The sequence below is a fragment of the Chiloscyllium plagiosum genome, chromosome 40 (assembly GCF_004010195.1).
Source record: "Chiloscyllium plagiosum isolate BGI_BamShark_2017 chromosome 40, ASM401019v2, whole genome shotgun sequence".
NCBI lineage: Eukaryota > Metazoa > Chordata > Chondrichthyes > Orectolobiformes > Hemiscylliidae > Chiloscyllium > Chiloscyllium plagiosum.
This window is the reverse complement of record NC_057749.1, coordinates 20,821,312-20,833,917: the sequence shown is the minus strand read 5'-3', so window position 1 is coordinate 20,833,917 and position 12,606 is coordinate 20,821,312.

Genomic DNA, 12,606 nt, shown 5'->3' with positions numbered 1-12,606 from the left:
ATATGGAGGTTGGTAGGATGGTAGGTGAGGACCAGTGGGGTTCTGTCCTGGTGGCGATTGGAGGAGCGGGGCTCAAGGGTGAAGGAGCGGGAAGTGGAGGAGATGCGGTGGAGAGCATCATCGACCACGTCTGGGGGGAAATTGTGGTCTTTGAAGAAAGAGGCCATCTGGGTTGTTCGGTATTGGAACTGGTCCTCATGGGAGCAGATGCGGCGGAGATGAAGGAATTGGGAATATGGGATGGCGTTTTTACGGGGGGCAGGGTGGGAGGAGGTGTAGTCTAGGAAGCAGAGTGTAATAGTGGAAGGATGCTTGTTGGATTGGAGGCCTCTGACTAGTGAAGTGTCTCAGGAGCGGTGCTGGGCCCATTGCTTATCTATATCAATTGTTTGGATGAGAATGTACAAGGCATGATTAGTAAGTTTGCAGATGACACTAAAACCGGCGGTATCATTGTCAATGAGAAAGGTTATCAGAAATTGTGGCAAGACCCGGGGAAGTGGGCCAAAAAATGGCAAATGGAGTTTAGCATAGCTAAGTGTGAGGTCTTGCATTTTAGAAAGTCAAATCAAGGTAGGAATTTTATGGTACGTGGTAGGGCCTTAAGGAGTGTAGTAGAACTGCAGGATCTTTGAGTTCAGGTTCACAGTTCTCTGAGAGTGGAGTCACAAATAGACAGGGCAGTGAAGAAAGCTTTTGGCACACTGGCCTTTGTCAGTCAGGACACTGAGTATAGAAGTTGGGAAGTTATGTTGCAGTTACACAGGATGTTGGTGAGGCCACACTTGGGGTATTGTGTTCAGTTTTGGTCACCTTGCTCTCGGTAGGATGTTGTTAAACTGGAAAGAGTGCAAAAGAAATTTACAAGGATGTTGCCTGGACTCAATGATCTGAGTTATGGAGCGAGGTTAGACAAGCTAGTTTAGTTATATTTTAGTTATACTTTTAGTTATGTCTTTATATCTTCTGTAATTCAAAATGGCTCCAGAGAAGGGCGATATATTACACTTTTCACAATTGACAATAAAATATTCAATTCAATTCAATTCAATCATTCAAATCAATATTAAGTAACTCAAAAATCATGAGCTGAAGTTTAACATTAAAAAGTGGTTGGTTTGAACAAAGAACAGTACAGCATAGCCTGCAAACATTCAAGCAAAAACAAAGTTTGTCCAGTTTGTAAACCTGGTTCATGAGCATCCAAGCCTAGGTCACCTTTTAAGACATGACATCACCTCCGGAGCTCTGCCATTAAATTCGACTCCATGTTAGTTCTGACTGACCCCACTCTCAGGTATTTATCCTACTGTTCACCCCTAGGGTCACTCTGACCGACCCGCTCCTCAGGTATTTATCCTGCTGTTCACCCCCAGTGTCAATCTAACTGACCCCATTCCTCAGGTATTAATCATGCGCTGCTGTTCATGCCCAAGTTCGCTCAGACTGACCCCACTCCTCAGGTATTTATCATGCGCTGCCGTTCATGCCCAAGCTCAGACTGACCCCATTCCTCAGGTATTAATCATGCGCTGCCGTTCATGCCCAAGTTCGCTCAGACTGACCCCACTCCTCAGGTATTTATCATGCGCTGCCGTTCATGCCCAAGTTCACTCAGACTGACCCCACTCCTCAGGTATTTATCATGCGTTGCCGTTCATGCCCAACCTCAGACTGACCCCACTCCTTAGGTATTTATCTTGCTGCTGTTCACCCCCAGGTTTGCTCTGAATGACCCCAGTCCTCAGGTATTTATTCTGCTGCTGCTATTCACCCCCAGTTCATTCTGACTGACCCTGTCTCTCAGGTATTTATCCTGCTGTTTACCCCCAGGGTCACTTTGACTGATCACACTCTTCAGGTAATTATCCTGCTGCTGCTATTCACCTCAGGTGCACTCTGACTGACTCCACCCCTCAGGTATTTATCCGTAGTTATCTTTGAACATCATGAAGAAATCCCGGAACTTGCAATTTGGGATTTCCCCATGATTTTCAAAGCGAACTAAGTAAAAATTATCACTGTGGCAACTTATGAAACTCAAGTCAATAAATCAGGTAGTGATTGTAATGAGATCAGCCAGCTAGATTTCATAGAATATAAGTTCTGTGATTGGAGCTGTTAATCTGGTCCAGTCAGGGAGCCCTGGCTGAAAGATAAAAAGGGGAGTGGGAGAGATAATGGCACTCTGGGAGCTGAGGTTGAAGAGGTAACACTAATGTCAAGGACTGTTTATGTGTAAGTAACGGTTACTTGGTGATGGGATATCAGCCTCTAAGAAGTTATTTCACATGTAATTAATAGGTGGTGCTAGAAAATGGGAATTATTAAAAAATATGCTAGGTGATTATAAAACCCAGCAAATCATTATAGTCTTACGGTTCTCTGCATGAAAGAACCTGCCATAAATATCTGGTTTGGTATCCATGTAACACCACTGAAGCATACCTTAGTTGACATTTATGTGGCCTGACAAGTTACCTAAATATAAAATCAATCACCAGGATTTTTACAGGACATTTAGGCATTTGCAATAAACATCACTTGCCATCCTCCACCTCCATAATAGAAGTGATAAAGAAACAAAGCCAATTGCTAAAACAAGACTTCCAAGGTGAAAATGTGACATAAATCCAACTCTAAGAGTGACAGTGATGTTATTATTACAAGTGTCAGTAACGTATGAAACATTTAATTCATCGAACAAGAAAATGGAAATAATTTGAGGTTTCACCAAGATTTTGATGCATTTAAGACATTCAAAGGTGGTGCACAGTACTGAGCAGTGTTTAAATTGTATAATTAACCATTAAAACAAATATTGTGGGCAATGAAACAAGAGCAACAATGGAGGTTATTGCTATTTTGGAGTCAAAGAGATATACAGCACAGAAACACACCCTTCAGTCTAACTCGTCTATGCAACCAGATATCCTAAATAAATCTAGTCCTATTTGCCTGCATTTGGCCCATATCCCTCTAAACCCTTCCTCTTCATATACGGGTATGAATATGAATAGGACGTTCGCATTTCAAACATTCGCTTTACACCAATTCGTATTTACAAAAGACCTATATTAGTGCCTATTTTCGCTAATTGAAAGAGGATTTTCGCTTTTACAAGAAAGCGCGCGAAGCAAGAGTGGCGCCGCCAAGTGCCTTCCCCAGAAGTGTTAATAGATGACCCTCTTCCTCTCTCTCCTACACCTTAGTCTCCTGTACATCCCATCACCCCAACCTCCAATGACTCAGCCTAACATGCTATCATCACTACCACCACTTCCTGATACTGTGAAACTACACTGTACATACTTTATTTATACTTTATATAGGCTATGTATTTATCATATCATTCCTGATACATTACTATTATTTTAAGTTTGTATGTCTTTTTGGTATGATTTGGTAGATTATTTTTAGGTTCTGGAAATGCTCAAAAATGTTTCCCATATAAATTAATGGCAATTGCTTCTTTGCTTTACGTCATTGCAGCTTACAAAAGGTTTCATAGGAATGCTCTACTTTCGGATAGCCAGGGACACCCGTACCCATCTGGATGCCTTTTAAATGTTGTAATTGTACCAGCCTCCATAACTTCCTCTGGCAACTTATTCCAAACATGCACCACCCTCTCCATGAAAATGTTGCCCCTTAGGTTGCTTTTAAAACTTTCCCCTCTCACTTTAAACCCATGCCCTCTAGTTTTGGACATCCCCACCCCGGGGAAAAGGCATTGTCTATTTACCCTATCCATACCCCTCATAATTTTATAAACTTCTAAGGTCACTCCTCAGTCTCCTACTCTCCAAGGGAAATATTCCCAGTCTATTCAGTCTCTCCCTATAGCTCAAACCCTCTGACCCTGGCAACATTCTTATAAATCTTTCCTGAACCCTTTCAAGTTTCACAACATCCTTTCTACAGGAGGGAAACCAAAATTCCAACAGTGATCTAACCTACGTCCTGTACAGCCGCAGCATGACCTCTTAACTCCTTTGCTCAATGCACTGAGCAATAGAGGCATATATTCTGGTCAGACTATATTTGGTGTATTGTACACAGTTTTGGGCCCCATATCTCAGGAACGATGTATTAGCCCTGGATGTATTCAGAGGTGATTCACAGGAATGGACCCAAGAATGAAGATCTCAACATTTGAGGAACATTTGAGAACTTTGGGTCTGTATTTGTTTTCAAAGGATGAGTGGGAGACGGGGTGGGGGGAATCTACTTGAAACATACAGAATACTGAGTGGCCTGTACAGAGTAGATGTTGGGAAGATGTTTCCCTTAATAGGAGAGACTAGGACCCGAGGGCACCGCCTTAGAGTAAAAGGGAAGACCATTTAGAACAGAGATAAGGAGAAACTTCTTCAGCCAGAGAGTGGTGAATCTATGGAACTCACTGCCACAGAAGGCTGTGAAGGCCAGATCATTGAGTACATTTAAGACAGAGATAGATAGGTTCTTGATTGTAAAGGGGATCAAGCGTTATGGGGATTGAAAAGCGTATCAGCCATGACTGAATGGCGGAGGAGACTCGATGGGCTGAATAGCCTAATTCCTTATCCCAATCGCCTGCTTCACTATCCTATCTACCTGTGACTCTAGCTGCAAGGAACTGTGAACCTGCTGTCCAAGATCTCTTTGTTCAGCAACACTCCCCTGGATCTTAGCATTAATCCTGCCCGAATTTCCCTTTCCAAAATGCAGCACCTCACATTTATCTGAACTAAACTCCACCTTCCACTACTCTATATTGCACCTCTGGAGCAAATGGGCCTTGAATCTGGGTCTCTTGGCCCAGTATTAAGAGTACTACCATTGCGTCACAACTGCCCTTCTGGTGCAGTGTTGTGCTTTAAATATAGATGCAGTGGTGGAAATCTTGGCAGGGTCTGTACTTCTTCTGGTGGCAAGCGCAAGATATTCATGAATGGCATCATAGACATGTGCATTCAGAATCAGGTGAGCAGAAAAGCTCACAGAATAATACTTCGTAGAATTCTCCTGAATTGATACTTAGAGCTGATATTTATCAGCCCCCAAGGATGTGAGCAGTGGTAAATCAGTTAGGAAAATATGGCAATTTTGGAAATAATAATTTTCCAATATCAAGTGAATCATCCCATTCTGCATCAAGTTTTGAATACTGAATTGAAAATCTCCTTATTGAGTGACAAGAGGCTTATTTGTTTGCATTTACGTATCTAATCAAACATCTAGTATCTAATCTCGCCTCATTGATGTACAGACTCCTCTTCTCCCATAATGCATGGTAGAAGCTAAATGGTGACAATTCCTAATATGAAGGTCAGAGTAGGTACCTGGCCAGTCCAGTTTGCTGTTAGCTCCTTTGGCCCTCCATATTGGACAGATGTTGGCACTGGAGACGCACCAGCCTCACCATAACAACATAGCATATTTCCAATCCACTTAGAACACAGTTCTCTTCTTCAGTGCTGCATTCTGGAGCAGTACCTTTTATTATAATGCTGCTGACATGGACACTTCGCACACAGGGACAAGAACGTATCCATGCAATTGCCCAGGGTGCATTTGAGGTTTTATTGCTTAATCTCTCAGTGCTCACTCATTTTGTACCTACATGGAAGTACATAGCATTATACCTTGCCTCTTCGCACTTGGTTGCCTCATTCAGAATTTATATGGTGACAGTACTTCTGTCCAGTCTTGCTGTTTGGTGCAGACGGAAAGCTAAACAGCTCATCAGCAGTAAACAGTCAAAAGGGATGAACGTGTTGTACGGTTTGTACGTGTTGTCAATGTCATCTCTTCACCATGTTTTAGCAGTCTTTCATGGAAAACACAGTGAATGTGCTTCAATAAAGTAGCCATGTCTCCAAGTCACAGAGTCATAGTGATGTACAGCACGGAAACAGACCCTTCGGTCCAACTCATCCATGCCGACCAGATATCCCAACCCAATCTAGTCCCACCTGCCAGCATGCAGCCCATATCTCTCCAAACTCTTCCTATTCATACCCATCCAGATGCCTTTTAAATATTGCAATTCTACAAGATTCCACCACTTCCTCTGGCAGCTCATTCCACACATGCACCACCCTCTGCATGAAAACGTTACCCCTTAGGTGTCTTTCATATTTTTCCCCTCTCAACCTAAACCTATGCCCTCTAGTTCTGGGCTCCCCCATCCCAGGGAAAAGATTGTCTATTTATCCTATCCATGCCCCTCATGATTTTATAACCCTTGATAAGATCACCCCTCAGCCTCTGACACTCCAGGGAAAACAGCCGTAGCCTATTCAGCCTCTCCCTATAGCTCAAATCCTCCACATCTGGCAGCATCCTTGTAAATCTTTGCTAAACCCTTTCAAGTTTCACAACATCCTTTACAACATAGGAGAGAGACCAGATTTGCACACAATATTGCAAAAGTGGCCGAACCAATGTCCTGTACAGACCCAACATGATCTCCCAACTCCTGTACTCAATACTATGACCAATAAAGGAAAGCATACCAAACGCCTTCTTCACTATCCTATCTACCTGCGACTCCACTTTCAAGGAGCTACAAACCTGCACTCCAAGGTCTCTTTGTTCAGCAACACTCTCTAAGTCCTTATCATTAAGTGTATAGGTCCTGCTAAGATTTGCTTTCCCAAAATGTAGCACTTTGCGTTTATCTAACTAAAACTCCATCTGCCACTCCTTAGCCCATTGGCTCATCTGATCAAGATCCAGTTGTAATCTGAGGTCATCTTCTTCACTGTCCACTACACCTCCAATTTAGTGTCATCTGCAAACTTATTAACTATACCTCTTAAGCTCACATCAAAAACATTTATATAAATGATGAAAAGTAGAGGACCCAGCACCGATCCTTGTGGCTCTCCACTGGTCACAGGCCTCCAGTCTGAACAACAACCCTCCACCACCCCCCCCGTCTTCTACCTTGGAGCCAGTTCTGTATCCAAATGGCTAGTTCTCCCTGTATTCCATGAGATCTAACCTTACTAACCAGTCTTCCATGGGGAACCTTGTCAAACGCCTTACTGAAGTCCATATAGATCATGTCCACTGCTCTGCCCTCATCAATCCTCTTTGTTACTTCTTCAAAAAACTCAATCAAGTTTGTGAGACATAATATCCCACACACAAAGCGATGCCCTGAGTTCATCTGACTTCCCTGTGATGCCTCTTGCATTGAAATAAAAGATTTCAATGATCCAAAAATGTGAATCCTTCTCCCATGCACCATCTCCTCAGCCACGCATTCATCTACTCTATCCTCTTATTCTTACCCTCACTTGCTCGTAGCACTGGGAGTAATCCAGATATTACGACTCTTGAGGATCTCCTTTTTAAATTCCTGCCATCTCTCTGTATTGTCCGTTCAGAATCTCAGCCTTTTCACTTCCTATGTCATTCATTCCAATGTGTACCCATGATCTCCTGCTGGCCCCTCTCCTCTTTGAAAACATTCTGCACCCTCTCTGAGACATCCTTGATCCTGGCACCAGGGAGGCAACACACCATTCTGATTTTTCACTGCTGGCCACAGAAATATCTGTCTGTGCCTCAGACTAGAGAGTCCCCAAACACAATCGATTTCTTGGAACCCAAAGTGCTCTTCATTGCACTAGAGCTGTTTGTGTCACATTCCCCTGAGAATCCATCACACCCTACATTTACTCATAACAGAGGCTTGCATTAATTTAACAGTGTATGTATTATGATTTCAGCTGCTGCAACTACTAGACAAATCATATTCCAGAATGATAGATCATTTTACAAAATTTAACGTGCTGGCCATTCACTGAAAGATAAGCACACAAGACTGCAGATTTTCTTTAACAATAAAACAGAAGTTCACTACACAAAAGGAAAATGTAAAACCAAGCTGTCAAAATGTAAAAATGGCTTAGAAAAATCTTAAAGCACACAGCAGAACAAACATTTCAGGCTACTTCCGAACACCATAAATTTATACAAATCTAAATCTCTTAACTCAAATCTTTAAGTTCAACTTAACTGGCTCTTCACAGTTTCTATCCTGTGAACTGTGAAGTCTTCTTACATAAATACTCACAAAACTAATGCTAATACTTTCTCAGTCTTTTACCAATCTGCAGATTTCGAACTAACCACTCCTGGTCTGCTTCCTGCTATGTAATCTATTCCCTGAATTGTTCTATATTCCACTCTAGGAGAGAAAGTATTTTGTTCTTCTGACTTCAGTCGGGTCTTCTTACTGTTCAAAATCTTCCAAACTGAGTTTCCCAAGCCAAAATCAATCTTTGATTCTCCTTGACCAAAAGTCAACTAATGGCCCTCAGTTCTAATGCCCAGTCCTAAACCCAACATAATATAAGTCATATTCTACTAATACTCTGAAGTTCTCTGCTCTCTGACACATACTGGATTAAGTCAGATTCATTCTATCTTTGCTATAGTACCAATCACCCACTAATGCTCATGCTCTACCATTTTCATGATTGTTTGCAACTTCTTCAGTTTATCACCCATACCAACTGCCAATACCACTAACCCTGCACGCCCGCTGCGTTGTCTCACTCACTTGCTCTGGACACCTCCCTACCTGCACCAAAAGTAATAGCAATGCCAGCTACTTTCATCTCCTTTCTTATCTGCCTACATCTCATTCCAGGAGGAAAATAGCCCACAATAGGGCAGAAGGATTCAAGACAGGCTGCCTGTTATTTGGGTCTTTACCTCTCATGTGGACAGCATCATGACTCTGACCACCCTGAGTGGTTGATTGATTATATCCAAGTCCCAGGGCTGGTATCAGATATTGCACTTGACTTACTCTGCCAGGAACCTTGAAAGAAGGCTACCATTCTTGAATTGATTGAGGCTTATGTAAACCCTGACAAGCTTCTTGGCTTTGTATCTATGCTTAATAGCAAGGCAATACAGCAGTACTGAGCCTCTCTCAGGCTGAAAAGGCAAAGCACAAAAAGGCAAGTGAGCGATACTGTGAGCAACCAGGTAGGCTCAGAGTGAGTAAGTGCTATGACAGCGAGGGAAGTCCCACAGATGCAGCCGGCTCCAAGAGCTGGGTGCATGTCTCTCAGCACACAGTGTCCTTGCAGCAGCATCGCAATGCTAGTTGACATTCCAGCACTGAAGCAATGAAGGATCCTATAGGTGGACTGGAGATGTGCCATGAGGGTTCTTGGAGATATTCTGCAGGCCCATTTCTGTGGACGTGTATGTGGCTGGTATCAATGGAGCACGCCCTGAAATATTGATTGCGAGTGTTGAGCGTGGAAGATCCTCACAGTCAGTGGTGGGCTGAAGTCACCAGGTACCTGTTCTGACTTTCATGTCAAGAATTCTCTACTTCTAGCTGGTTTGGCACATTTGGTAAGATTGGAAGTTGAATATTAATTTGGCAAACTGCAGCCTTAATAAAATGATTAACAAACTATAATCCCCCTTAATTGGCAACTCAGAGTTGCCTAGCAAGAAACCTGCCTCACTGTTTAGCAAAAGCATAAGATGCAGCAAGGTGCTCCCAAGGTGCTCAAGACAGGTACTCCAATTCTCACCTGAATCTGCAGCTTATCTTGCTATAGTCCACATTGCTCAGACCCCTTTAAGATTCTGCCCAATGTTTCAGATAGGTGATCTGTTTTTATGCAACATCACTGACCAGAGACATTAACTCTATTTCTTCCCTGACAGATGCTACCAGATCTACTGACTATTTCTAGCATTTTCTAAATACAGGGAACAGTTACAATTACATTTTAAAATTTGAATAAATATCACAAAGCAATCAGTTGCGGTGCAAAACAATTAGAACAAGTTGAAAATTAAAGCCATCAAGATTTTAGCAACAGGTCCTGGTCGATTACAGCATCACTATCATCCAGGGAGCCAGTAACACAATGGCAGTGGCACTGAAATAGGAGTCCAGAGGTCCAGGGTAATGATCCAGTGATGTGAATCAAAACCTAAAGGAACTAAAGGAACTTAAATTCAATTAATTAATAAATCTGGACTAGAATGCTAGTGTCATCATAACAATCATGGAACTGCTAGATTATTGTTTAAAAGAATAATCTAGTTCTCTAATAGTTATCTCTTGAGGAGATAACTCTGCTCATCTATGTGTGATTAATCCAAATGGCTGAACTAACCACTCAATTGTATCAAAACTGCTGCAAAAAAGTCAACCACATAGATGGCAGCAAGTCATAATAGTGGCTCATCCTCATTTCTGAACAGCAATAACAACTGGGTTTGCAGCAACACCCACATTCCAAGAACTAAAAAAAGATAATGTTGGCAGTCTATACAGGCTTGATTACTTTATCAGCTCTCGTGTTTTGTTTCTGAAAGAAAACTGTCGGTTTTATTTAGGAGCCTCAGTTTCATGCAAAGTTAATGAAGTTAGTCTCAAACCTTGCACAATGAGGAGGATCGCATACATAAGCTTACATGGCCAAACCACAGAATTTGAAGGGTCCCCTGATATATTGGCCTGTTTTCAATTAAAGCTTGGCAAGAGTATTCCATACACTACAAACATGCATTTATAGTAGATTCATTAATTGCTAGACAGACACTTTGAAATAACTCCACGGGGCCAGTATCCCATCACTCACTCTGTATTTATACATGGAGCGTTCATGACAAGCCAGTCTCAGAGTGAACAGAACCTCTGATACTTCTGTTTATATCTCTCAGTCAGGGCTTCCTGATTGGACCAGATTAACAGCCCCAATCAGGGAACTCATATTCTATGAGGTCCACCTGACTGACGTTGTTACAATCACTACATCCCTCCCCCTCTAATTCCTGGGAGGTAGGCCAGTTGTTTTTCTTTGTAGCTCCTCCTGGGCTGACATAACTCTGGGTCAGGTTCCTCCAACTTTGCCTCTGATACGGGTGGTGTATAACGCACAGTAGCTCACCTCTTGTACCCTGAGCATCTTAGAAGAAATTCATTCCGCTCCTTAGGCGGCAACGTTGTTGAGGCGGTGAAACCTGCCATGTCCATTAGATTCCAAGGTATTATCAATGCTTGGCAAAGAAGGAAAACCATGGGTTCCAGAACAGTCTGAAATGCAGTTGAGGAGCCGGGCACATTTTGCTCCCACTCAGTTGGTGTCTGCAGATTTCATATGGTCCACATGCTTGTTCAGGACTGTTACACCAATCCAAACTTCATATATAACTGGACTTGACCGCACACCAACCTTGTCTCTTGCCCATGCAGGGCCATTTCCGTGGTTTCTATACCAAACTTCGTCCTTGAAGTATATTGTCTCTTTTACTTAGTGGAATCTTGTGTCCAGCATTGGCCTTCCTGATGCCATTTCCCCCTCCCTGCACCCCCCCCAGGTCCAGGAATATCAGATTTAACCTGATGTGGAGTCTTCTCCCCATTAACAACTCTGTTGGAGCTATCACAGAAATTGCATAAGGGGTGGTCTTATATTGAAATAGGAACTAGAACAGTTTGATTTATGTAGCTGTAGGCTGTTTCTTTAAGCCTATCTTCAAAAGTTTGGACTACTCTTTCTGCCAGACCATTGGATGATGGATGGTATGGAGCCGTCCTTACATGTCGAATAGCATGAAATACTAGAATTCCCTGCTGGTAAAAGATGGTCTGTTATCTGTGACCAGCACTTCCAGGAGTTCACATTTTGTAAACGATGCATGCACTTTTTCTATCGTCATCCCGGTGTTTGACAAACAAACTCTATGCATGTCCAACCATATGGAGTGGGCGTCCACAATGACTAAGAATGTTAAGCCTATGAAAGGACCTGCATAGTTGATATGCTATTGCCTCCAGAGTTTACCAGCCATTTCCACAGGTGAGGGGAAGCTGTTGGCAATAATTTTTGTCCTAGTTGGGAATCTGGAAACTGTCCCACCAATGCAGCTATGTCTGCATCCAATCCTGGCTACCAGACATAACTTCTCACCAACATCTTCATTTTGGAAACCCCAGGATGATCCTAGTGGAGTTCAGCCAGTATCTGTCAGCGACCTTTGCTCAGGACAATCATCCTTGCTCCCCATATAATATATAGGTGGACCTCTCCATCTCCATTAATGATGGCTGACTTGACACTGACATTTTTTACAAACCCACCGACTCCCACAGCTACCTGGATTACACCTCTTCCCACCCTACCTCTTGCAAAAATGCCATCCTATATTCCCAATTCCTCCGCCTGCGCCGGATCTGCTCCCAGGAGGACCAGTCCCACCACAGAACACACCAGATGGCCTCCTTCTTTAGAGACCGCAATTTCCCTTCCCACGTAGTTAAAGATGCCCTCCAACGCATATCATCCACATCCCGCACCTCCGCCCTCGGACCCCACCCCTCCAACTGTAACAAGGACAGAACGCCCCTGGTGCTCACCTTCCACCCTACCAACCTTCGCATAAACCAAATCAAACCAAACCAAACCAAACCGCCGACATTTCCGCCATCTCCAAAAAGACCCCACCACCAGGGATATATTTCCCTCCCCACCCCTTTCCGCCTTCCGCAAAGACCGTTCCCTCCGTGACTACCTGGTCAGGTCCATGCCTCCCTACAACCCTACATCCTGGCACTTTCCCCTG